Source organism: Molothrus aeneus, chromosome 13 (assembly GCF_037042795.1).
Source record: "Molothrus aeneus isolate 106 chromosome 13, BPBGC_Maene_1.0, whole genome shotgun sequence".
Lineage (NCBI taxonomy): Eukaryota > Metazoa > Chordata > Aves > Passeriformes > Icteridae > Molothrus > Molothrus aeneus.
Window position 1 is genome coordinate 14060584 of NC_089658.1, and position 27568 is coordinate 14088151.

Below are 27568 nucleotides of genomic sequence, written 5' to 3' on the forward strand. Positions count from 1 at the left end.
CTGCTTCTCTCTTTTAATAACACAGAATGGCGGGGATGGATTTCCAGGGCAAGCTGTGTTCCATTCTGCTGTGTCCACATGGTCTCTTTCCAGCACCAAATTGCATGGACAGTTGGATATTTCCTGCTACTCTTCTGGCAATGAGCTCGCAAATTATAAACACAAGAGAATTTTAAACAGAACAGGCTTTTCCCAGGATTTTGTCTGAAACATGCCCCTACCCTAGCCATCCTGGGGAGAGGGGTCTCAAATGTAGCAATGGCCTAATAATATATGAAGTGGAGAGATGAAGGATGCTCAGTCATGCTGGGATTCCCCTCTGCTTTCAGCTAGAAACATTCCTGCATGTCAGCAATTACACCAAAAAAAACCAAAAAAAAAAAAAAAAAAAAAAACCAAAAAAAAAAAAAACCACACACACACAAAAAAAAAAGCCCTCGTGTAATGAAGAACTCTGCTAGAGAGCTGCAACACTTAGACTCTGGGTTGGATTTTATTACCGTGATGAAATTACACAAGCATTGCCTCTCTCTCCCTGCCTGCTGTGCAGCTCCTCGCTCTCTCCGCTGCCTCCTCTCGCTCCGCAGCCGGGCTGGGGACCGCAGGGAAGCGGGTAGGACACGCTGGGCTCCCTCCCATCGCTGGGGCTCCTGGGCTGGGATCCCCGGGTCCGCATCATTGGCATGCGGCTCCTGGCAGGACTGCATCAGTGCTAGAGGAGATGCGAGCGCAGAGCCGCGCTGCGCCGCACCCCGCACCCCGCACCGCCCGCACCGCCCCGGGGCCGCACCAGGTAAGGACCGGCCGCTCCCTGTGCCCACGGAACACGGGGACAGCCGGGGCAGGGAAAAGAAACTAAAACAAAAGGTGAAAAAGAAGATGCGCAAGGGCGCGGAGTGGGTGGCTGAGTTGGGATGGATCGGTGGGAGCTGCAGGGGTTGAGCTGGGATGGATCGGAGGGAGCTGCAGGGGTTGAGCTGGGATGGATCGGAGGGAGCCGCAGGGGCTGAGTTGGGATGGATCGGAGGGAGCTGCAGGGGCTGAGTTGGGATGGATCGGTGGGAGCTGCAGGGACTGAGCTGGGATGGATCGGAGGGAGCCGCAGGGGCTGAGTTGGGATGGATCGGTGGGAGACGCAGGGGCTGAGTTGGGATGGATCGGAGGGAGCTGCAGGGACTGAGTTGGGATGGATCGGAGGGAGCTGCAGGGACTGAGTTGGGATGGATCGGAGGGAGCCGCAGGGGCTGAGTTGGGATGGATCGGAGGGAGCCGCAGGGGCTGGGTCAGTGCGATGGGGTTGAAGGGTCGGGGCAGTTGGGGACGATTTAAACCAGCCCCGCTTTGCTGCCTTCGCTCTCTGCCCGGAGCTGCTGCGCTGTGGAGTTTAACTTGAGCACCGGAGTGCTCCTGGTGTGTGCCCTGTCCGGGATGGGCTGGCAGGGACAGGCAGGAGCTGTTTGCTCGGGCACAGGGGCTGTGCTGTCCCCATGGAGCCACGCAGGGCTGTGCTGGTGGTGGTGGCACCCCGGGCTGTGAGTGTGCCGTGCCTGTGTGCACAACCCGAGCTGTCCTGCACCCACTGCCACCGTCCTCCCTGCACCCTCCTCTCCACCAGAGTCTAACTGCAGCTAAAGAATAAAACTACAGTTAGTCTCTCCTCCTAGGAAGGGTTAAATGGAGCCACAAAGAGAAAGTAGGGCCGTCTCTCTGCACAGTGGCTGTGGTGGGATGCAGGTGCTGTGGTGACAAGTTCCTGTGCATGTGTGCATGCCCACAGCACATCCTGAAGCACATCCAGGCACAATCTCTGCAGGGATTATTTTTCTTTTGGAGGACAAGTGTTTGTTCAAGGGAAAATTTTATTACATGCATCAAACTGCAGCAATATGATCTGTGACACCAAGATCCCATTAAAATAATGGGCAAAAAGTGGCCCTGCAAGGATATTACTTGTCAGGGATGACCTCATCTCGAGAAAAAAAGGAAAAGAGTAACAGCCTGATGGTGATAATGTTCAGGGGAGGAGCATGCAGTGCTCTGTGTGTGCTGAGGGGGATCCCTGACTGTGGTCAGGTTGGAAACTTGTAAGCACCCACTAGAGCTTATGGGGGACTCCTGCCATGAGGAGTCAGAGTAGAAGCTTCTGGTAGGCTGAGAGAAAGTCAAGTGTCTGGCATGGCATAAAAACTACTGTTTCATGTCTCCTCTGTGTCCCTGGTGTTATCACTTGGGGGAAGGGAGAGGAAAAGGGTTAATTCTCTGGTTTACTTAGCCAGATACTGAGCACACAACAGTTCTGCACTGATCATCCCAGGCACTGAGCCCAACCTCTGCTGCTCATTTGGGAATACACCTTGGTGCCTCTGCCCAAAATGACACAGGACCCTAACAGTTCATGCAGTAGGTCAGACTCCTAGAGGACAGCCTGGAGGAAGGAGTGGGAGCAGAGGCAGCATCCATGGCTTCTTCTGAATCACAATAGAAAAGCTTTCTTCCATCAGAAGGAGCAGGGGAATTCTCCCTCCACTGTAAGAGAGCTGCCACAGGTAGCAGCACCCACACTGGGGCCCTGGGTCTCAAGAGTTCCAAGAGGTCCTAAATAACTCCTGTTGCTTCTCCTCCTCCTCATGGCCCTGCTGTCAAAAGCATGTCCACCACTGTCAGATGGACTCAGCTGGAGATCAGATCTGCAAGGACACCTTGGGTTTTCCTAACACAACTTTGCAGTTGTGTAGTGTGGGTACTGGGGAACCCTATGGGAACATCAAAGCCAGAACCAAAAAGCAGCTGACAAGAGACAGCCTTCCACTTCAGCTTGCCAAATTCTGAGAGGTCTGTCCCATGAAGCAGCTTTTTGCACCTATTTGTGTTCTGGAACATCTTTAAATGAAAATCTCTGGTACCTGACAACTTCTGATTGAAGGATCTGAGCTGAGCTGGAGGTGGAAGCCCACTCAGGTTCTGAGGCAGCCCCCAGCCTGCAAGCACAGAGCTGGATGCTTCCCTAAAGTCAGCCTTGCACCTGCAGATGATTTCTGCCAATCTGGCTGTGTGCCTGCAGGCAGGGTGAGGGCCCCAGCTTCTGTCAGCACAGTCAAAGTGTGAAAAATTCCATGAGGAGAGGAAGAGCACATGGGCAGGTACTTGGTACAGGAGGTGCAAGAGTCTAGTTCAGCCTGTAACTGCAGGGAAAAGGCAGGATGCTTGAGATGCATCCCTTTCATGCTCTGAGCTGGGAGCACTGCTTTGGTGAAATGAAGTATGAGAGATGAAAAAGGCAGGGAAATTCCCCATGACCCATGGTGATGCTGTCCCACCTGTACAGCACAGTGTTGGGCAAAACCTGGTGAGGCAGGTCTGGTTCTGAGGCTCATCCTGCAATTGCCACAGCTCCCTTCCTTGCCTGAGCCAAATGACAGCCCCAGGTCCTGCCACCTCCCCTCAGAGCTGCTGTGGGTGGCCTCTTCCTGGCCACCAAGCCCCAGGGTTGATAACAGTCCTGCTGGGGAAGCCAAAGCCAGCCTTGAAAAATCCTCTTCCTGCATCGTCAAGCTGGCAAATTGATTTTCCAGCTGAACCTCTGAAATTGTTCTCTTCTGAAGAGATTATGGAATTACTCCTGTGCTAATGAATGCTTTCATGTTACGGTGACTAAAGTCCCATAAGGACTTTAACTGCCAAAAAAAAAAAAAAAAAGGCATTGTAGGAAAGGGGAGCCTGTGGTGGCTGGGTCAGAACTCATTTCACCATCTGGGGGAGAGGAGAGGAGGAAAACGAGAGGAAGGTGAGGAGACACGCTCAGGAAAATAAGGAGAGAGAAAATGAGGAGAGAGGTGAGGCTTGCTGTGGTCTCCCAGGAAGCTGCTGAATCCATCAGGAATCCCTCCTGCATCAGTCTATCCCTCCATCTCTGCGTGCAGGAAAGGTAACAGGTTAAGTATTCCCTTTTCACCACCTCCCTGGCTGTACCCTGTGGCAGCAGGGATAACCCAGCTCCTGGTGAGCCAGAGCCCAGGTCCTGGGGCAGGACCCCACAAAGGAGTCTGCCTTTTATTAGGGAGAGAATGTGCTTCTGGGGATGAGTCTGCACTGATCCTGCTGCTGTTCACAGAACACAGTCTCACCTCTGCTTTACAAAACCCAGTTTTGTTTCACTGTAGCTCCATGGGTTAGAACCAGGTTGTCCCAGATTTGAGCAAGAGCAGAGTTAACCCCTAGGTTGGATGGGATGGGGAAGCAGTGCAGGGAAAACACTTCCATGCCACAAGAGCTGTAATGCAAGGGGAAGGCTGGTTTCTATTTAGGTTAAGGGCTGTGCACAGAATGGGTAATCCTCTTTTCATGAATTATCCAGGGGATTAGACAGCTTTAAACTCCACCAGGCCTCCCTGGCTGCAGCCAGGCTCGGTGGGAGCCAGGGGGGCCATGGCTAGATGGAGGGAGGGAGGGAGATGCCAGCAGGTTGCTGATGACTCATTTGGCTGCTGCCAGCCTTGCCAAGCACTCCAAGAGGTCACCAGGGGCCCAGATACAGAGTGACACAGGAGTGACGTGCAAGGGGAAGGGGAACATCCCAATTAGGAAAGAACACGGAGCTTTATAAATAATTGCAGAGATGGGGAGCGTGACAGCAGGCAGGAGGAGGGACAAGAGACCCGAGGCAGCAGTTTTCCAAAGTGTAATATCCTTGCTAGACTTTTCCAAGCTGTTCCTCTAACCAGAAAAAGGAATGCTTTTGGAAAGTGCAGCTGATCCATCCGAGGAGATGCTCCAAACTCTCCTGCTTGGGCTGGCTCAGCAAATGGGAATCTGGGGATGCAAGTCAGGTTCATCTGTTTGGAGTGGGAATGGATCACTGTCAATACTCCATTAAAATGTTGAAGGGAGGCCAACAGCACAGCTCAGGGACAGTGAGGGGGTGGGGAAGAATGGCATGCAAACAGGGAGGCAGGCTAGATTGCACCAAAACCTGAATGTTTCACTCCTTTATGGAGCAAGTGCCCATAGCAGATTTCTGTTCTTTACCTAATGCACAGCTGCTAGAAAAAAAAGGAGTCCTGTCACTAATCTCACCCTGGGGGCCCATTCATGCCACAGAAGAGATATTCTTGACCCTCTGCATGTGGGTCTAGGGACAAAGTTTTGGTGGGGAGATGAAGGAAAAAGGTTCAACTGTGCAGGCTGGGCTGTGGCTGACGCCCAGCTCCGCAGGGATGACAAGGGAGCTCTTCCTCCTTGTGCCAAAGGCAGTGGAAAAAGCCAGCAGGGAGGACCAGCTCATGAAACAGGAACAGAGTCCTTGTGTCCTAGCTGATCTTCTGTCCATGGGTTTGTGGTGGGGCCACTCTCTTCCTGCCCTAACCTCTAATGGCTGAGGTCTAGCTCTAACCCAGTGTGCTTTGCCTTCCTACACTTGGTTTTCCAGGCTGTAACTAAGAGATCAGTGGGCTTTGATTTCCCCAATTGTCTTCACATTTCACTGCTGCCTAGACCTGCTGCCTTGCCCTGGAGTTACATTCCCCTGGACCTGTGGACCCTCACAGTACAGCTCTTATCCCACAGACTCAGCCTGGTCACCCTTGTCTGGACTGTGGAAAAATCAGGTTTATTCATGGGGAAGTTGAGTGCACCAAGACACTTTATTTCCCCTGCATTTAAATAAATTTATTCCACTTTCTGCTGCTTATTCTACATAAGCTAAATCAGGATTTTGACCCTGTGTTTTCCCCTACCCAGAACTGGGACAAATTAAAAGCCTTGTTCTCCTGTTCAGCATTCTCTCTTTTACTCATATCATCTAGAGGATGTTGTTTAAATAATGTCAGGAGAGCCTGAGTTGAAGAGGGACTAAAAGAACAATCTCCCAACTCGCTGCTAGGATGGGGAATTCTGTGTCAGCTCCTGCCTTGCCCAGACACACAGGCAGAGTCAGCATCAACCGTGGCTTGTTTCTGCCTGGAAAGGCAGAGCTAGAAATCACAGGAGAAAGCCTGGGTGAAAGAGAGAAAGCAAAGAAGGGAAAGACCATGGAAAGTCTTTGCCTTTAATGTGAGCTAATGTCTTTCCTCCTGCGTCGTCGAACATCCTCAATTTCCTGTTTAACTTAAAAGTCAACACATCTGTCACGTTAGCATCGCCCGCTGCCTGGTTTCCCCAAGCCACCCCCTCCCATCTGCTCTCCTCCTCCCTCCCTCCCTCTCTGCCATTGCTCCTCAGTGCCTGGGGGTGTGTGTGTGCCTGCGCTGGTGTTTTCTGCTGGCTGAGGGACTTTTCCATCGCTCCTGCCTCAGTACCTGGGTGTGCTGGCAGCGGGATGATCGGCTTGGCTTGCAGAGCATTTGCTTCTAATCTCCGGCTTGTGGCATCCCAGCAGAGAGGGGCAAACCTTCCAGGAGCAGCTCTGCGGGCTAGGCAGAGGGGAAATGGCTGGTGAATGGATGTGCTGAGATATTTCCTAGTTCTGGTAAGCGATGATGCTTTTTTCTCTTTGGTCCTGTTCTGGGCAATCAGTGCAGATGCAAAAGAAATGGGGTTTAAAGGGGTGGAAAAGCAAAAGGAGGGAGCTGGAAAGAGACAGGAAAAAATACCAGTGGAGCTCATTTGGTTTGTAGGGAAGCTTTTCCAGGGGTTAGTGCTCATCAATGCAAATTAATTACTGTTAAGTGAGAGGCTGGGAATCAAGCAGATCCATGTGTGAGCCTGGGCAGTCCAGCTCTCACTCACAGGCAGATCCATTGCCCACCCTGTATCTTTTTTCCCTCCTGATTTCCAGCTTGGTCTGATATTTTCCATGTAGTCCCATGTGAGCTCCTACCTGAATGCTGCTTTTTCTGCCCTGTGCTTGTTATTGCAGGAGTTGTGGGAAGTAATTCATAAATTCCTGCCCCTGAGTTGACACATAAAGCCTCTCAACTCTCCTGGCTGATGAACTATCTCCATCCTAAAGTCTAACTGCATTTTTCACTGAAGCCAGTCCCCTAAGTTCTGCCAGCAGCTGATGTAGAGAGAGGTGCAGATAAAGATGTTTGGAAGGAAGAGGGTCTCACTGGACACTCTGTTGGGACCATGAGCTCTCTGATGTCCTGGACATGGGATTATTCCAAATGAGAGGTTTGCAAGTCAGTGTCTCACAGGAATCTCAAAATAGGTGTCCTGCATCTTAGTTGAGTGGCAGCAGAGCTCTTATACCAGGGATGAATTTAGGGCCCTTGTTTAAAGAGGATCAGGGAATAATAAACCTAAGAGCAGCCTTTGCAATCTGGCTGTATTGAATCTGCAAAGGTCTGTACATAACAAAAAAAAAAAAAAAAAAAAAAAAGGAGAAATGTAGTGGGGGAGCTTTGGAGCTTTGGCAAGTTTTCTAACAGGTTCAAAGATATGACCTTCTTGGCAGACCTGTGTTTCACACAAAAATTGATGCAGGATTTGGGGATACCAAAACATTTTTTCTAGATTTATTTATGACAAGCAGAATTAGAACTAGTTCTGGAGAACATTTCAGAGATGATTTGTTTATAAAAATATTCCTCTCATGATGTATTCATGCAGAAACCTCCACTTGCTAAAAATTCACACATTTCCTTCTCTTTGATGTTAGATGCTGTGGCAATGAGAGTAAGTCACTTTGGGGTTTGTGATTATTTTAGAGCAACCTAGACATTTCAGCACCAGTTATATTTAAAGAAAAAGGTCCTCCTCTCTTCAGCAGCAGGTTTTGACTTTGACTTTTGTTTCAAGTGTGTGCAGGGGGACAATCTTTTGACTAAATCTGTGTGGTTAGCAGAGGGTGAAGAGAACACAGGGAACTGGAGGGGGCTTTGCACGACCACATCCCAGCACAGGGCAAGAAGGAAAGAGTGCAGGTGCAGGAATTGCCCAATTTGTTGTCTTTGGGTGTTGATAATGTGAGGAAATCATCTTAGAGAGGACAGCTTTCATGTCTTTTACCAAAATACCATGGTTTGTTTCAAAAGGTTGAAAATCCTTCATGTTACCTGGAACATTTCTTCTGAACACCAGTAATGTCTGTAAATTATTTTTCTTGTTGAAATATCTTCTAAAACCTGCAGTAATGTTGATGCCAGAGTATCTCTGCTGTCAGTTTGGTGTTGTGAGCGCTCATCCCACATCCAGTCTGAGGTGCTGGCCAATGGTGACTGTGCTTTCCTGTCCCTCTGCAGTGCTGCCTGGCACAGTTCATTTCCCCTGTTTAATTAATGGCTCTGTAATATTTATAAAGAAAAAAACCTCATACCCATCTGTGATAACTTTGGTGCTTCTGCCAAGATGAAATTCTAGGGCCAAATGAATATTACAATATGCTGGATATAGAGATGTTTATAATGTTCCAAATTTCCTGAGCCATCCTGATTTGATAATGGGGAAGTGAAGGTCTGATTTTAAAGGTCTGCCTCTGGACATAAACAGGATGGAATGTGGTACAGAATTAATGAATTTTCTGACTTTAATTGAGTTTTAGTCTTTTCTTATAGACATTTGGGTTATAGAGGATGGATTTCCCTTGTGGAAAAAAAAGCCATTTGGTGAGGGCAGGGAGTTGTATGGGATCTTCAATGAAGAATACTCCAGATCATTCCTGTGCTGGCACTTGGCATCAGTCATCATTTCTTCAAGACAAGGCAATCAAGAGGATGGAAGATAAAACCTTTCCTTGCCAAGGGAGACTTCCACATTATTTGATTGAAATTGGAATCCTGTCACCTCATGCTTGTCTCTCCAGATTTTTCTTACCACATCTGCTAAATTCCCACCAGCTATTTGTGCTTGAAGTGAGGCCTTCCTCCCTCACAGCCCATCTGCTCAGCCTGTGTGCTCTCCCCCTGCAGTCACGACTTAGTGAGCAGGGTTATGGCAGAGGAAACCCACTGGTGTTGGGGGAGAAGGAAGGTGGGATTGCCTGAGGTGGCCTGGCAGATTCCCTTGGCTGTGCTGAATTTGAAAGAGGAGCTGGGTTAAAACTGAGGGAAGAACCTCTTATGAATGAGATTTTAGTCAGAGAAAGGGAGCTGGGGAGCTCAGGCCACTTTGAGGACAATTCTTCTCCTTTTCTAGTACTGTCCCAGGGAATCTTTACAAATAGATGTCAGAGAGTCTCCAATATCTAAGGTGACAACTCACCTAGGCATGTTCTTGACTGCCCTAATGCCAAGGAGGGAGGAGAAATTACAGCTTCTCTTGCTTGGAGGAGGTTGAAATGTGAGAGCACTGTCAGTATTCTAACCTCCCTCATTAAAGTCGGAGGGGCTACAGGTCTTCAGAGATTATTTTCTGCTCACCTTCATGTGCCAAACCTGGAGATATGACTGCAGATAGAGAGGGATGCAATCAATATCTACAAAGTTGTGATGTGCAGGAGACAGTCAGTAGGGCTGCTGACTTCTCTTCTCAAATCCCAGACCCAGGTAACATCAGAATTGCCCCAGAAAAGCCAGGTACAGCTCCAAGATGCCTCTTGGCATGAGGTTTGTGTCAGGTCTGATGCTGGGCAGGCTCCTCCAGGAGCTGCTGCAGGACTGTGAGGGCTCGGTTATCACTGATTCAGTGTTTCCAGCCAAACTTGGTGTTTTGCTGGGCTTCACAGCAGCTCTTGTGGAAGATGGGCTTGCAGGAAGGTGGAATTCAGCAGCTCCCAGCTGGGTGATGGGTGGATTTGTCCAAGCCCTGGTTCCCAGCACAGCAGCTGCCTCCTTGGCCTCCCACCCTCCGGGCTGGGAGTAAGGCATGGTGTCCTCTGAGCAGCACTGCAGCCTGGAGACCTGCTCAGTCCTGGCCTGGAGATAATCCCTGTGGGGTGCTCTGTAAAATGGGACAGGTGAACAGATCCCTGCAGGATGTTTTTCACCCTGGGGAAAGGGCTATGGGAGCCAATCTGCTTGTGCACATGACAGGCTCCAGAGCCCTCCTGCTCTCTGCAGGTAAACTTGTCGGGTCTGGCTGTCTGTCTCTGCCCCGACACGGGTAGGGTGGTTCTTGGGTGGCCCGCATTTCAAAGGACGAGTCTGGACTCTTCAGCTTTTTGATCTTCAGATTGTTTATTGTTTCTTATCTACAAAATTTTCTGTCTGCCCAACAGAGGTCTGATCTGCAAGGCAGCCAAAGGCACTCTGACCACCCACGGGGCGGTCATGTCTTTTTATACTAAAATCTACGTACATGATATTTACTTTTATTTTCCAATACTTTTCACCCATGTTGGCAAGTGCACTTTCACCATAAACCAATCCCCAAGTGCCAACATCACCACAGGAGATGGAAGACAAGAAGAAGAAAGAAGAAGGACAAGACACGCCCTGATCCCTCCATCTTGTCTCCATAACCCCCCTGTACCAAAAACCTTAAAGTTTATATTTCACCCTCTAAATGTGTTCCTTTTACACCCTTCACTCTAAAGTGATTCTCATGTCCTCAAACTGCTGTCACTTCTGTGGATGGATCAAAATCAAGCCACCAAACACTCTTGGCAACATTCCAGGATTTCCGAGACGCCCAAGGGTTCTCCTGGCATCTCTGGACATCGGGAGCGATGTGCTGAGATCCCACATAAACTGAAGACAGGTCCCCTGTCAGGACACGAGTGGTGTCTCAGGGATTGCTCCCACCACATCCCTCCTGGCAGCAGGGAAAACCTGCCTCCTCCAAGGGACACTTATCTTGCCCTCTGTGGCAGGTGGTCAGGCTGCTGCAGATTAACTGCTGTAATTATTGCAGCTTACAGGTTCCTGACCTCCTGAACTCATATCCAAGCCCTTCTCAGGCATGCAGGGCTCTCCTGGTGTCTCCTCTCTGCCTTGACACTCAGAGGAGACGCTGTAGAGGAGGTGGTGGTGAATTTTTTGAGGAACCTCACTTATGCTGCAGTTCTCTAAGCAGTCATGGCCCTCCATCCAGCCCAGTTGCACCTTGTTCTGCAGCTCCTCTGAGTCACACTCCCTGGGGAAGCAGCACATCTGGGGAATCAGGTTAGAGGCAGATTAGATTTGATGCCTCCAGGGGGATGATTGAGGGTTTGGGGGATGAGAATGGAAGCCTGCAGAATTCTTCTCCAGCTGTACTTGGTACAGAGGGTGTGTTGCACAGATGGATAAAAGTTCCTGCTGATGGATAAAAGTTCTTTTAGGTTTATAAACTATCCTAGGTGGGTGGATCCTGATGTCATTCTCAGGGCTGTAAATCCAGTGAAAAAAGTAAAATTTCTCTGGACTTTATGCCAGAATAAGAGATAGATGGGCTACTATGAGAAATATGGCACCTCATGATGCAGTAAAACCAAAAGTGATAATTCTGCTCTGTACACAAATCCAGGGCTCTCTCTCACCTGATAGAGGGGAAGCAGGAGAAGATTTGTGGCCATAAGAGGTGTGGGCTTTTTACAAAATGGCAACTGGTTCTCAAATGCTTTCAGCACACTACAAAGGAGGAAATCTGCCCCAAATTCCTCTCATCTGCTTCCACTGAAAGAGAGATTGGGAGCCAGTGGGATCAGCCATTTCTTGGGGGGTTCATTTGTCCTTCTACACCCCCAAACCAATGCACTTGCAGCCCAGTGGATTTCAGATATTTTATCATGACTGTTTCATTGCAGCAATCTAGTGTGCATTAATTATAAGCATGTGTAAATGAGGTGTTAAATGATTTATTCCTAGACCCAGATTGAGAAATCCCAGTGGTTTCTTCTCCTGATGTGTAGGTGCTGTTGAAAAAGTCAGACTGGCTGGCATTGAGAGGAGATGAGGAGTCTTTTCTCTTGCAATTCAGCCCCAGAATTGCTGGGCTTGGTGCAGGCTGAGGCTCCCTGGTGAGCCAAGGCAGGCTGTGGCCAGCATGGAAGGAGCAGGGAGCTCCTCTCCAGTGGGGCCAGCACATGCATGACAAATCCTGCTGTCACCACTGCCAGACACTGGCCCCTGGGGACTCTGGTGATGCCCTGATGTTGGGATGCCCCTGGGAAGATGGGGAATGCCTTTTTACATTCTCAGAGCTAGAGGATGGGAATTAAGAGTCATTTTAATTAATCTTGTACTTACTATTTATCACTAATTTACTATTTATTAATAAATAAATAATAAATGTATTTATTTTATAAATAAATTTATAAAATTTATTTCTATAAAGCATATAATGCTTTATATAGTGATAAAAAGCATTTATCACCATATGCTTTTGGTGGGTTTTTTTCTTCTTTTAGATAAGGGTGTTTAGGTTTGGTTATTAGTATTTATTTTATAGTTCTAGCAAGAGAGGATCCTTTGTTCTTAAAAGCTAAGACAGTGCAAAGCATCAGAGAATGCTGCTGGGCAGCACAGACACCTCCAGCCCAAGGTGCCCAGCAGCAGGGGAGGGACAAACCAGAGCCTTGCTGGGCACTGGGGATCTTGCAAGGATCAGGAGCTCTTGGAAACATTCATAGGCCATTTCTGGCCAGAAAGCATTTGGTGCTGTGAGATGATTTTGGAAATCAGGCATGACTACAGCAGGTCACTTTGGGGTCTCTCCTTAAGGCTTTATTTCCAAGCTGTCCTCCTAAAGCATGGTGGCTACCAAGAGAGTCTGTGCTGAATGCTGCTCAGCCAACCCATGACAGATGATGCCCTTTCAACTCCTGTAATCCCTCTGACACACACAGGGCAGGCACTAAGGGAATGAGGAAAGATTAGGAAAAGCCTCATTTTACCCCCCCACACACCCTGCAAATTCTGCAAAGCCTCGTCTGTAGCCAAAGTTTACACCCTGTCTGCTTTAAAACCAGAAAGAAACGGGAGAGAGCTCAAGTCCTGCTGACTCACAATTACAGGGTGCTGAGCAGAGCAATTTCCCAGCCATCAGTAGGAAAGGAAGGAAGATTTACACCTGGGAAGCAGTCAGGGAGTTTGGAAGGGAGGAATGAAAAATAAGGCGTTTCAAATCCATGCTGTTTGAAAGCTGTCACAGCTAGAGCAGAAGGCTGAAACAGGGCTTACATTTGGCTTTCTCCAGAGCACATTTGTAGAGGAGGCAATTTCTCAGGATGGAGAGAGGCTTGGTGAGGATGAGAGCCCTCATCCCCCTTTGCCCACTCTGTGCCAGGCAGCTGCTGCTGGTCCCTGCTGTTCCAGGCCATGCAGCTGATTAAATATTGAAAGGGTTTCCTTGCTGCTGCTTGAAAAGCTTCTGTCTGGATGAAAATGAAGTTATGTGAGGACAAGTTTGTGCTGGTGAAATTAGTCTCTGTTTGAATACATCTGGCCATCCCATACAAACAGACCCAAAATAGCTCTGTGGGTTTCAATGAAAAGGCACCATCAGGACGTGGGTTTGGGCTCCTCATTTTCAGAGCCAAGGTGTGGGAGTGCTCAGGGAGGTGGGGATTGCAGATGGGGGTCAGGCTGAGCTGTCAGAGACCTGGTGACATTCAGAGGCTGTTGCAGGTGCTCCAAGGCTGGTTGTGATGGGAGCCAACACCTGAGGTCTGTGTGAGCACACAGCAGCTCCAGGCTCAGCTCCCAAAACCCTGGGACAGACCAAGGGATGGTGGAAGTGCAGGCAGAGAGAGGGGAGGGGTTTGTGATGAGTTATAGGATAAAGGCAGAGGCAAGAGGAGAGCTGGGATTAGAGATAGGGGCCAAAAGTGTTGAGAGGGTTGATCTGTGAGCTGTGACTGCAGGGACTGTCACAGCAGCACAGCTTGGCCTGAGACATTTTGTCACTTTATGCTGTCAGAAAAGACACATTTCAGCAGGAAAACTACCCTCATTGTCTGAGTGTCCAAAACAGGCATGCAAATCTATCCTGTGATCAAAGAAAAACTTGAGGAAATGTCTCTGATCTCGTTAGTGTGAGTATAAAGAGAGAAAAGATATCAAATTGATTAAAATGCTGCTGTAATCTGCAGAGATGTGGGATAATCTGTCCTGAAAGCACCAGGCCACCCTGGCAGGGAGGACATCCAGCCTGGAGGAACAGGACAGGATGGGTAAAGGGCTGCTGGTCCCTCTGGGTCATGAAGATGTTCAGACAGAGGAAGGAGAGAGGATTTCCATCCTTCCTGCGAGGAGAATTTAGCCCTTGCACTGGACTGCATTTATTTTAATACATAATCATCACTGAGAATTGATTTCTGCTTGTTTTATCTATAAATTAGGTCAAATTTTGTCATCATTTTATGAAATATTTCGAGAGTTTGATGGTTACATCCGATGGGAGAGAAGTCTAGAAAAGCCTGTGAGTAAACATGCCAGCAAAGCTTTGCTTACTCACAGCCTGAGTGAACTGGCCAACATTTGCTACACAAAACAAGGCATTTAGGAGCTTTTTTTTTCCAAATGATAAGGAAAAAAGAGCTATTTATCTTCCTTGCTCAGACTTAGGTGATATGTCCACAGCAGAATCTGTGTTTTCATTATTCTTTGGACCTAGTTGAAACTTGATTTCAAAAATTAAATGAATCAGTTCAGTTTATGGGAGTCATTAAGCAGTTTGTAAGTGGTATTTTTTAGTGTTTCATGACAGTTGTTAATTGCATTTGATTAGAAGAACATAGTCACAGCAGGGCTGATGGATGTGTTCTCATCTGAGCAAATCTGGATTAATCTATAGCCCTAAGGAGGTGGTCCATAACATAATTGAAATCACATTAAAAATCAAGACTTCTATTAAAATGGGATGTGTGTTCATAGTGAAAGTCGTTTGCTATGATTTTGGCATCTTTTCCATTCTTTCAGAGCATCTAGTGTAGCTCTTCAATTTCAATTATTTTTTCATAATTATAAGAAAAGTTTTTGCACTGGGAAATATTTCAGCTGGAAGATTTCCAAAAGAAAATCTTTTTTTTTTTACATTTAAAAATCAAATTTTGAAACGGCTTTGAATTCCTACTAGATTTAGATAAGCCATTTGATTAAAAAAACATCCAGAATTTCCATCTCCCAACAGTGTACTGAAAAATGCAGGACCTCATTGTAATTATTCAATTAACTGCTGTTGAGGGGTTTTTCCCTCCTATGTGCTATGAAATAATACCATGATTTTTGGCAGGCTCACAGCATCTGAGCCCATGTGGCTCAGCAGAAATGCACAGCAAGTAAAGAAGCAAATGAAGTCTGTGCTACACAACTTTTCCCTCAGATGGGAAGGAATGCTCAGCCTGCCTGTGACAGTGTTCACAGGGGTCCAAAGATGAGGGAAGAGATGAGGATCTGACTCCATGTTGCAGAAGGCTTGATTCATTATTTTATGATATATATTATATTAAAACTATACTAAAAGAATAGAAGAAAGGATTTCATCAGAAGGCTGGCTAAGAATAGAAAAAGAAGGAATGAATAACAAAGGTTTGTGTCTTGGACAGAGAGTCCAAGCCAGCTGACTGTGATTGGCCATTAATTAGAAATAACCACATGAGCCCAATCCCAGATGCACCTGTTGCATTCCACAGCAGCAGATAACCATTGTTTGCATTTTGTTCCTGAGGCCTCTCAGCTTCTCAGGAGAAAAAATCCTAAGGAAAGGATTTTTCAGAAACTGTGTCTGTGACACTTGCCAACCCCCCTAAATTGGAATTAAGCCCCCCAGGTAAACAGGTCAGCTCAAAACAAACCCTTCCAAGGGGTTTTGATCTCCTGCACGTCTTTCTGAATGAGAGGATTTTCCCCTTGAGGTGCTCTGGGAAGGCAGCAGCCCCAGGGAAGGATGGGGGCTCAGGGCTCCAGCAGAGCCTGTGGCACCTCGATTATAGGAGACAACCTTTGTCTTTTTCCAATTAATAAGTGTAGCTCTGATTCAGTTTCTTCCTTTAATCCCTCTTTTCTATCAGTGTAAAGTGTATGGGAAGAACTCTCTGTGGAGGGATCCTCCCTGGATGGGAAAAACTCTTTGGCTGCAGGAATGGTGGTGCAGGGCTTGGGGACATCCACCCAGGGACACCCAGGGATATCCCATAGACACCCAGGGATATCCACAAAAACCTGGGGATATCCACAGCCACCCAGAGAGCTGCAGGGGCTTCAGTGGCCTTCCACAGCAGCAAAAGCAGCAGCTCCTTGCCCTCCCTTTCACAGCAGCTCCTTGCCCTCCCTGCAGCACGTGGGAGGTGGCAGCTGGTGGATCCCTGCCCTGTGGGGGTACTGGGGATAATGGAGCTGCTTCCCTGATTAGCTCTGGCAGTGGCTGCTGAGTTAATTAGTGGGCAGACATAAGATACTAGGCATTACTAATTTGTCCACAGATGCAGCTTGGAGCTGAGTGGGTTTGGGATGAATTTCATCCCTGCTGAAATAATTAGTAAAAATTAATTTTCAATATCTGTTTTGAAACGTTTCAAATTCCTGTTTGAGCAGGAGATGCTTCTGCTGTTTCAACTGGGAGACTCCATCATGAGGTTCAATCTACATGAGATTTCAGTGCAGAATCTTCCTGCATGGCTGCATTTCACATCCATCTGGCCCTGCTTGCTCAGGTCTGGACTTGTGCCTTGCCCTTGACAGGCATGGTCATTCAGGTTTCATCTTCTCACTAGGAAGGGGAAATCTTGCTTGCTCCAAGTGAGGGAGATCCAGTTAAACACAAGAGGTGCCTATAAATAATTAATTTACTGTGGTTGCAGAAGCAGTGGCTTGTTCTGACCAGCCATGTGTGGATAAAACACATCAAGGCAGAGATCTCCCAGGATCCAGCTGATATAGAAAGGACAGGCAGGACCCTCAATCAAAGCCTTTAGTAATTTCACAGGTTTGCATGAACTCAGGGCATCCCAGAGAGAATTCCTGTCCTTGCAGCTGGAAGAGAGCTGTAACCAGATGTTCATTATGGCAGTGGCCATGGCATGATCTGTGCATCAGCAGCTCCATTTCCTGCTGGTTCCAGGCAGGCAGATGTTTTCTTTGGGAGTGCTTTGGATTGGGATTTTGTGCCCATGCTGCATCTGCTTTCATCAGATTCTTCTTCTATAGGACATCAGAGCTAGCATCTTCTGAGTGGATGATGGAAAATAGGTGGAGTAAAAAGGGAGAAAGGTTGAAAGTGGAGTTACCTGTTAGTTACTACTCAGTTGCTCATCACAGAGGAGGGGATTTCTTTCTTTTTTCCTCAGTGATTGCTGGATCAAATGTGCATATCACACTCTGCCAAACAAGCCTGTTCTGCACGCTTATGCAGAGCATTTCTTGCTTGAAGATGGAGTCAATTGCTGTGCATGTATTTACCCAGCCCAAGGAGCCTGCCAGGCTCCCATCTATATTTCATCAGCCTCAGCCCTCCCTGAGGCTTGCAGCACTTTGCTCTGCCTGCAGTGAAGGGCTCCTGCACTGCAAAAGCAACAATGACTCAAGAGAAACGCACAGACAGATGAAGTTACCTGGATTTAACATCTCCTGGCAGCCTTGGCCTTATCCCCTTAATGCTGGGTGACATTTGGATGCTCTTTTCAGCAGCCAGGTACCACCTGATGTTTAATCTACCTGCCACTGGGCTGATGTAGAGAACAAGCTGCTCCTCACACCCTGTGCAAGTTGGAAGCCAACAGCAGCATTCCCCCCATCCTGCCATGCTGTGGTGTCTTTTCCATCTTTAATTCATAGAAGGGTTAAAGATAGGTCTCTTAAAACTTCTGGCTCAGTGGTACAGCCAGTGCAGGCTCACACTTACAGGTTACTGCCAGCAATTTGATTTTCAGCAGCCCTGCTGATGAGGTTTCTCTCTGTCCCCTCAAGATGCTGTCCTTCAGCCCCAGAAATGTTGCTGTCAGGAAGCTTTGTCTAAACTTCAGCATCAGTTTGAATTTCAGGCTTTCATATCCACTGCAAATGTCCCAACAGAGCTGGGTCCAGCTGGAGAGTCCCTTTGTGCCACCCAGAGAAGCCAATGGGTTCATGGAAAAGAGAAATTGCTCATCTCTCTTTGAAGAACCTGTTCCTTCCCTCTGGTCAAAGAATGTTCATCCAAAAATTTAATTCTCAGAAGAAAAGGGATCTGTTCTGAACAAATTAAAAAGGTTTGAGAAGCAAATGTTTGCCTTTGCCCATTTACACTAATAATTACTGAAGCCACTACAGAACTCTACAGAATCAGGGAAAACCAGCCAAATTTTCAAGAAAAGTATTACTTAGGTAAAAAAAGAGCATTATTAGCAGCTCTTTTTTCATAGAAAACCAGGCTATTTTTTGATGCTTTTTCCTACGTTATCAGCCTGATGAAACAAACAAGCAAGGACTACAAAACAGATTGATTTTTTTAACCTTCAAAGTTATTCCCCTGATTTCTAATAGATTCCCCATTTTCTGGGCTCTTAGTCAGAATCATGTGGAGGAAACAATGTCTGTTCCTCTCAGCAGGGCTGTATTTTTGGAAGGGATGCAGAAAAGAGAGTAAGGTGGTTTTTCTTCAAGTACCATATGGGCTTTCCAATAGTGACCCCACTTTTTTATTATTTTGATTTTACTTTAGGGTTGAAATACAGTGAGTCTTGATGGTATTTCAGCCCATCTGTGTTCATGTGTGATTTCTTTACATTGCTTTTATCATGGAAAGAACAAATGACACATTAGAGTTAAATCTTCAGTCACTGATAGTGCAGTTGGGCTCAAGCCAAAGGAATAATTGTGTGTATCCATGCACTGCATATCTCTGAAATCTCCAGCTCACATTGCTCTGGGATCCCAACACAGGTGATTTTATTGCAGTTAATACCTGCTGTAATTAGGAACCTAATTAAATATCCTCTGATCTTACCCCTCTCAGAGTCAAACAGCTCAGGGGGCTGATTCAGATTCTCCAACCTTCTCTTCACATGGTCTCCTACAGCAAAGCACAGGTGATTTTTAGCACCCTTTGAATATAGACACTGCTCAGGGGCAAACAGACCAGGAGCATGAGCCAAAGTCACTGGTAAATTCCTAAAAAGTATATGTAATGTGTAAGAAAAAATAAATCCCACAGAATGACTGAGCTAGAAAGGAGCAGGGAGGGCAGGAAAGCTGGAAACCATGGCCACATTTAGCAGAGAAAGTCAGCAGTGCTGAGCCATCTGTGGCAGCACAGTGGGTGATTTGTCAGGTTAGAGTGGGAGCCAGCCTGGGAAGGAGCTCTCTGTGGCTGGGGGCAGGTGCTGAGGGTGCTGTGCAGAAAGATCAGCAGCTCTGCCTTCACTTGGCAGCCAGGGTTACTCTACCAGAAGAAATCAGCCCTGTCCCTGAGCCAAGGGAGCTCTGTGCATGATGTCATGCTGCAGGGGAACCCCTTGCTGCAGAGACCACAGCCAGTGCTTGTGGTGCTGTTTGCAGGGGTCTCAGGGAAGAGATGAGAATTTTGACTCTATGTTTCAGAAGGCTGATTTATTATTTTATGATACATATTATATTATATTATATTAATTATATTATATTAATTATATTATATTTATCATATTATAGTTATTATATTATATTTATTATATTCTATATATTGTATTATATTAAATATATTATATCAATAATATAGTATAATAATAATATATAATAATGAATAATATTATATTGTTCTATTATATTGATTATTAATATTTATATTATACTATAGAATATTATTATAGTATATTATTATGCTATATTATTATTATTATACTATATTATTATACTATATTATTATACTATATTATAATTATATTATATGAAAATTATATATTAAGACTATACCAAAAGAAAAGAGAAAGGAGACATCAGAAGGCTAGCAAAAGAAAGGAATGGAATGATAATAAAATCCTGTGACTGCTCACAGCCTCGACACAGGTGGCTGTCATTGGTCATCAAGTAAGAATAATTTCACACGCTGGGTAAACAATTGTCCAAATCACATTCCAAAGTATCAAAACATGGAGAAGCTGAAGCTTCCCAGCTTCTCAGGAGAAAAGATCCTAATGAAAGGGGTTTTCAGAAAATATGTCTGTGACAAGTGCTTCCCTCCTGCCAAGTGCAACAAATGGGAGAGGTAGAGAGAAAGGTCAGGCAAAACTTCCCTGCCTGTACCAGGGGGGTCAGACTGGCTTTAGTCTGGCTGGGAGATGTGGGTGCCCTAAAGGAGCAGAGCAGAGGTGGCTGTTGGTTTGTAGGAGCAGCACTGAGGCAGCCTTGGGGTTGTACAGGTAAATATCAGGGATGATCCTGGGCTCACAAAACCCTGCTGTGTTTGCAATTCACTGTGCTGCCACCCAGCTCTGACCACAGGGGAGTTCCCCCCAATTTGCAGCATTCAGAGACAGCAACAGATTGGGAACCCTCGGGGAGAGACATTTCCTTTGTTTTCAGCAAGGTAGGAGAGTAATTTCAAAACATTAGGGGAGTTATTTCCCAGAGAAAATCCTGCCCACAGTAAATTTTCATGGTACATTGCTTGCAGACAGCAAACCTCTGCAATCCTCTCATGTCTGCATCAAACCCTGGTGCCCCAAATTCATACTTCACGAATTTAGGCACCGTGCATCTGCTGTTGAACAGAGATCTCTGCAGAATCTTGGAAGGAGAGCCTAGATGAGGACAGCTGGGCAGGGGACACTTAGGAAGAAGGTAAAGCTGTCACCTACACTCTGTAGAGGACAGACAGACCTTTTAGACACCAAATTTTATGAGATAATAATAATAATAAAATAATTTTTTTTTTAAAACCATGGGGGATCAAATGCCTCACCTGGAAGTCTGTCAGCCATTCCCTGGCTCCCTGACAGGGAAGTGTGAGGTTACACTTTGATAAATAACTTCTGATCATCACCTCCTTGCCACTTTCTTCACCTGGGATATCCTATCCTTTTTCCCCTGAAGAGGCACTAACATTATCTGCCTTGAAGTATTTGTTATCCCCTTGAAGTTTGCCAGCTAATTCCCCCAGGCTTGTCATCTGGAGGACACCTGCTCTCACACTCCACTTCTCCCATATATCATCCAGGATTTCTGCTTCTAGCCAAAGCCTTGGATTTATTTTGTCTTTCCTCCAGGTGTGATGGACTGTAATTCTCTGTTCCCCATGAGGAGCAGAAGCCATTTGCTGAAATATCACTTTATCTCCTGGTGTCATTTCTGTGTCAGTAGTCCCAGTGTAGCAGGTGAAGGGAAAAACATTCCACAGCTTTCCTGTTACTGCTACCCAGGACTGAGAGCCCAGGGAAATATCTAGCTTGGGTTGCCCTCTCTGACAGCTGGCACCAGCAAATATGGCCAAGAAAACTTCTTGGTGGATACTTACAAATATGGCCAAGAAAACTTCTTGGTGGATACTTACAGATCAGCCTTGACCAGAGTGAAGTTCTCTTGATGTTTGCCTCATGTCTTGAAGAACTTAATTCTCCAAGTGAAAAAAAAATGTTGTAAAAAAAAAAAAAGAAACTCAGATGAAACTGATCTTCTTTCCCTCAAATACATCCAATCCCTGCTTTTTAATGCTCCTAAGACCTTGCCTTTTATTCCCAGGAGCCACACAGGTTAGTGTGTAAATAGGAATTTCCTTGTGCAAGACTTTAATCTCTTGTCTTTCAAATTTCTTTACTATCCCTTTGTCTCTTCTTATGAGACTCCATCTCATTTACATTTAAATATTACATACAATATTATATATTTTATATTATACATTATATATTATATAGTATATATTATATATAATAGTATATAGTATATAATATATTATATATATTATATTATATATATGTTATATTAAAAGAAAGTTATATATTAAAGCTCCACTAAAAGAATAAAAAAAAAGATTTAATCAAAAAGCTAGAGAAAAAAAACTCATAGTAAAATCTTGTGACTGCTCACAGCTTCAACACAAGTGGCTGTCATGTTAAATAAACAATTCTTCAAATTACATTCTCAAGCAACAAAACATGGAGAAGCAGAAGCTTCTGAAAAGAAAAAAATCTTAGTAAAAAGACTTTTCATAAGACATGTCTGTAACACACATGCCCCCTGGTCCCATGGATCTGCCCATCAGAGCCAGCTGGAGGAGCACTGCTGGGGAGGGCTGGCAATAGGGGGACACTTGGAGCCCAGATCCTGGCAGCCAGTCCCTGACATGCTGTTCAAGAGCAGCTCTTTGAGGCCTGTTGTGCCTGGCTCTGCAGCACACAGAGCATGGCCAGCTCTCCTGGAGCTCTGGACTGTCAAAAGGCCACTCAAAAGGACAGGCAGCCAAACCATCCCTGAGGAGCTTGGCAAGGTTTGGGCTCAGCCCGTCAGGATGTGGGCTGGAAGCTGGGTAATGACACAGGGACTGATGAAATGCTCAGATGGGGCCAAATGCAGCTGCCCACCTCAGACCCTCGATTCTCCTGCTGACACCAAGAGCTGTGCTCCAGCTGAGGTGTGGAGAGGGCTGAGGGAAAAGCTGCCTGGATTTTTACCAAACAGGGCTTTGCAAGGGGCAAGTGGAGACCAGCCAATGTGTACATGAGGCCAGTCCCAGCCTCCCAGCAGGAAGGAAGATGATGATGGCCCTTGCTGCTTAAATTTTGCTGAAAGCCATATTCCTCCACTAAACCCACTTCCAGGGAGTCCAGAGCTGGCATTTCTGCTGTGCAGCTCCTTGAGCTGGGTCAAAGAGTCTGAGTTTTGGGAGCAGGTAGAGGGATGCCCCTCACTTCAGTATCTGCAGGAAGGAGCACACTGGGACCAGGGACAGTGGGGACAGGGCAAAAAATACCTGCCCCCCACTTCTGAAAGCCAGAGTGTCTCTTTTGCAGGGGATGCTCGAGTTTCAGGATCTCTCTCAGTTGCCTTCTCATTTTTAGGGAGTCTGATGGCTCTTAGAGTCTTCTCTGGCTAGGGCTGAAATGAGAGGAGCAGAAGGAGAGCCATGAAACATGCTGCAAATATTCTTGGTTCTGATGAGAAACAGCACATTGAAAGTCATTCACAGGAAACTCTGGGAGCATAATTTCAACATCACAGTGGTCTTGGCAAGGACAATCTGAAGTCCAGAAAGGTGAAATTTTGACCTCTTCACCAGGGGTACAAGATTCTTTTTGTAGTTATGCCTCCTGTGTTTTCTCTGACAAGTAGAGGAAACAAGTTATTACAGCTATTTTGCAGACAATGAACTAAACCTAAGGGTAACTAAATGCCTTGCCTTAAGTTGATTGAGCCATTTGTGGCATTAGAGAAAACTGAACAGAGTTCTTGATGTCTCCTCTAATCAAACCTGTCTGAGTCCTAACAAATACCTGCATAGGCATGAGTTTTTCAAATTTCTTTTACTCTTTTCATATTTTACAGAGAAATTCCAGGTAGAACATAAGCAGAAGTTGCCTGAATTCAACTCTCCTGGCATAAATCCCCCTGCTGGCAGTCTGATTTTAACTCCCATCTGTACTGTCGCGCCCCTACCCACAGGCATGAGTCACAGTGAGCAATAAATAACAGCTCAATCCTTCTTCTGCCTCGGCAGGTGATGCTGAGGATTTTCTCTCTGCATACACACAGGCTGTAGTGCTACAGCCTGATGATGTATTGTGGCTGTTAATTTGGGGAGATGAAGCTTTTTCATCATTAATGTCCAACCTGAATGCAGGAATTTATTTGTGTGTTTGGGAAGCACATGCAGAACCTTCTCACTGCTATGAAGTGCTGAGCCTAACAGGGTTTTTTTTTTGTTTTTCTTCTTTTTACTGGCTCAAGGCAGCTTTAGTTTCTGAGACTGATACTGTTATGACCTTTTCTCTCCCCACCTTTCCAACCTTCACCATCCCCTGCCTTGTCCTGCCTCCTTTCCTATATCTCATGCTCTGCTGTTGCTTTCTCTCATTCTTTAGCTCCTGCAGTATATTCTTTTTTCTGTTTTTTCCTCCTTTCCTTCTCTATTGCACAGAGGCACAAACATAATTTCAGAAGGCTGTGAGACAGCAAATGCCCCATGGCACAGCTGAAAGCCACAAGACTTTGAGTTGTCAGAATATTGGCCAAGCTTAAGGCTCTGTGTAAATGAGCTCCTCTTGCAAAGACCCATCCTAAAGGCTCCTGCAGGAACAAAAAAGGAATGAGGGAGGCTTAGGAAAAACCACTGCCAGGCAATCCAACTTTCCAAAATGTTAAAGGGCCCATTACATGTGCTCAAATTATCAATTCCCCTCTTCTGCAGGTGCAAAAATACTGCTGGGTGCTCTTTTGAGTCAAAATCCTTCATGAGCATAAAAACATAAGCATAAATATAGAGTTGCTATGTGTAAGGTTGCTGGTAAGTCAATACCAACATATTTCAGGCCCTATGGCACAAGATGCTGGTTTCAAAAGCAGGTTCTTCAAAGATGTGAGAATCTGAGATATTCAAGGTACAGCTCAGACAGGCTTTGCAAATTGCCTCCTTACAGAAGAAGACATCACTCTGTGGGTGTGTTTTGTTTGTCTGCAGTGATACATGTGGGGCACATAGTGACAATCGAATCTGTTGAATGATCATGGCTGCTACAAGGTTCGGGTCTCCTCAGTAGTGTCTCAGATTAAGAAAAAAAAAAAGGTTAAACTAATCACTAATCAAAATGCCATGAACATGAAAGGAGCAAAAGGCAATGCTCCAGTATTTTCCCTGCCACTTAACCATGAAAGGAGGCTCTTTGAATCTGCTTCTGCTTGCAGTTGTATTTCTCCACAGGCAAGGTGCATAATGAACAGTATATTTGCAATTTTGAAAGCCCTTGAGGCCACAGTGCAATTGTTTTGGAGGTCTTATGCAGGAAGGAAAGAAGCTGGATTTGGTCTGAGAACCACCCTTTTTATCTGATCTCATAATAACTGAGCCCCTTTAGCCTTGATCATTGGGCAGCCCCAAAGGGAAACCCAGGGATCAAACCTATTAAAGGGCAGGATGGAAGCATAAGGTTGGCTGTGTTTGTGACAGGCTGCAGGGGATTTCTGGGAGCAGGAGAGAATTTTGGCATGGCCACTGCATTTGTACACTTCACTGGGGCTGGTGAGCAGCTGCCTGAGCATCCTGGGCTGGGAAAGAGCTGTTGGGGAAATGTCTCTGCTACAGCTCTTTCTCAACACCCTCCAATACCACAGAAAACAGGAGATAACAACCCTGCAAAGGCTGCCCTGAGGTGCAGTAAATTATTTTGTCTCCAGGAGTGGGGAGGTTGGTTGGTCGCCCAGCAATGGGAAGGTGATCATGGGCAATAACTGGTGGGTGTTTATCAGAACCCGAAACACCAAAGTCACCTCCCATCTGATACTGGGGAGGATGAGGCACCCTGGCCACAGCAGTGTGGGAGCACTGGGCAAAGAGTAATTTTGTGGCACAACACTCTCTGAAAATCTGCATGGATCCAAAGGAAAAGGGGGAGCAAAGCAGAAAGGAGGAAAGGACAAGAGCCTGGGAGCAAACAGACACAGCAGACCTCAAGGCTGCTCTGTTAGGTAGAGGCAGGAAAAAGAAGGAAAGGGGTATTTAATAAGGATACTTGCTCAAATAAAATCCCTCCTGAAAGAAAGCAGTACTTAGAAATCACTCAGGGTTTTTCTGCTTTCATGGCTCTGTCACTGAAGCAAATCTATTCATCACAGCCATGTATTAATGAATTAGTTAATTAAGCAGCTCATTATTTAATAACTCAGGTTGCAAGTGTGATGAAATAAAAATCCCCTTTGTAGCCAGAGGCACATCTTTGCCAATGAGCTAAGCAGTTTATAGTTAATCAGGGATGTTTGCTGTCTGACACAGGCAGAATCTGCTGAATTGCAAGCAGTTTCCTTCCAAGGTTATTGCTTACAGTCCTCTCTGGGAGCTTGTCAGGGTCCCCAAGCCCAGTCAGGTTAAACCTAATAAGCTGTCCAAGGGCAAACACACGTAGAAATGCTCAAATTCATGAAAGGGCACCAGGGCAGTGTTGTTTCTGAATAAACATCCAATTTCCTATTGGTTTACACTGCCAGGTGCAATGCTGATAGAGAGGCTGGTTTATTAATAAGCAGTAAACCCTCAAAGATTCTAGCTCATTATGATATTTCAAAAGACAAGGAAATAGAAACAGGTGCTGTTTGTTTGGCTCTGACATGGCTCCCCCAGGTGATTTTGGGAAAGCTCCTTTATTTGCATCTACATTGGGACACCTCTAAGTATTACTTGGTGTCCAGGCTGTGGTTTGTGCCTCAGATTCACATGAAGGAAAATGTTTGTGGGGCAGAAAAACTCACTTTTATCTTGGCCATCATGTGGAGGATAGCTGGGTTTGAAGATGGGAATAAACCCTTACCTTGCTTGTCCACAGTGTCCTGGAATATGGGGAATAGCACACAGAATTTCCATTTCCATTTCCATTTCCATTTCCATTTCCATTTCCATTTCCATTTCCATGCTCAGACACTGCTTTAGTCTCTCTCTGCCTCAAGTCATGATGTGCAAAACAAACCTTAGAGTTTTTCCCAACCTTTGATGGGACTTGGGAGCACTGTAGGCTACTTGGGTGCTGTGGTAATGGGAGAGGAGGAGAAGAGGAAATAGATATCTAGAGGAAGTTTAGAGACTGTGAGCAATTTCTCCACTAAAAAATTGTTAAACTCAGTAAAAGGGCCAAATTCCACCTCAGGCATATGCATTTCTTAGTTTTCTTTGGGTAAATTACCATTTCCACAAAACTCTGGCACATAAAAGCAGACACTCCTCTCCCACCAGCCCTCCTGCTGTGATTCTCCTCCATCCTCCCTGGTTTTGTTCTTTTCCCCTTCACCACCTCCCTTCTGACTAAGCTCTCTGCCGTGTTTGCTCCTTGGAGCGAGTCTGTTCATTATTTATTAGCTCCCATACTCTTACACCATCTGTCTCAACTCATTATCCATATTCAGCTTGTCAAATTGACCTTTTATGGCCTTTCTCTGGGATCCTAATGTGTAGTCTGTCCCTCCTTATATAGATATGTGCTGCTAAGCTGCTGCTTTCCAACTCCTACTGTTAAACACTCCTCTCTGTATCTATCTCATGAACACCCAACTTGCTAGTCTGTGCCCCTAACTTCAGAAAAGCTGTTTATTCTGCTTGACTGATGCTTGTTCCTTGTTTCATCTGCTGCATGTCTGCTGTGCCAGCTTGCTGTAGCACACACTGTCTTAGATATGACCTTTAAAGCATCTGCACCAGCACAGTATCAGACTTGAGGGTATAATCTCCTTCTAACAGTCTGGGGGACTTTCTGTCCCTTAGTTCATAACATAACATAGTGGATTACAAGCTGAATTATTCTGCCCACAGCCACTTTGCTGTGAGTCACTACCACCACCACCACAAAAGGCAATGGCATTTTAGTGTGCAATGTGCTGGAAAGCAGAAATCTCCCCCAGTGGGATGGGTGAGACTGAAAAAATGTAAAGGCACTGGAGCAGTGCAGCCAGATTCTTACTCAGCATAAATCAGTTCAATCAAACTACTGAACTATTTGTGTTTATATCCCTTCCATCTCTACTTCCAAATCCAAGGGCTACTGTAAATGATTCAGCTTCAAAGACAATAGTTTCTCCTCACAGGAGAACATTGTGTAACACAGGACTGTAGGATCAGATAATGCAATAAGTATTTTCTCCTGGTGGAACAAACATACACAGTGTGCACCTGCCTGGGAATGTGTAAAACC

The 27568-nt window shown here is 45.9% G+C and overlaps 1 protein-coding gene across 2 annotated transcripts in view; it reads left to right on the forward strand.

Moving 5' to 3' along the window:
* The first annotated feature begins 451 nt into the window (after nt 1-451).
* Nucleotides 452-27568, forward strand: part of SV2B (synaptic vesicle glycoprotein 2B) — a 62429-nt gene continuing 35312 nt past the window's right edge. The window contains exon 1 of one of the 2 annotated variants that reach the window (XM_066558711.1): nt 452-793. The gene's annotated coding sequence lies outside the window, so the exon portion shown is untranslated. Of the gene's footprint in view, nt 794-6325; nt 6464-27568 lie in introns of those variants that run through there. The other variant, XM_066558712.1, reaches the window with a different exon arrangement.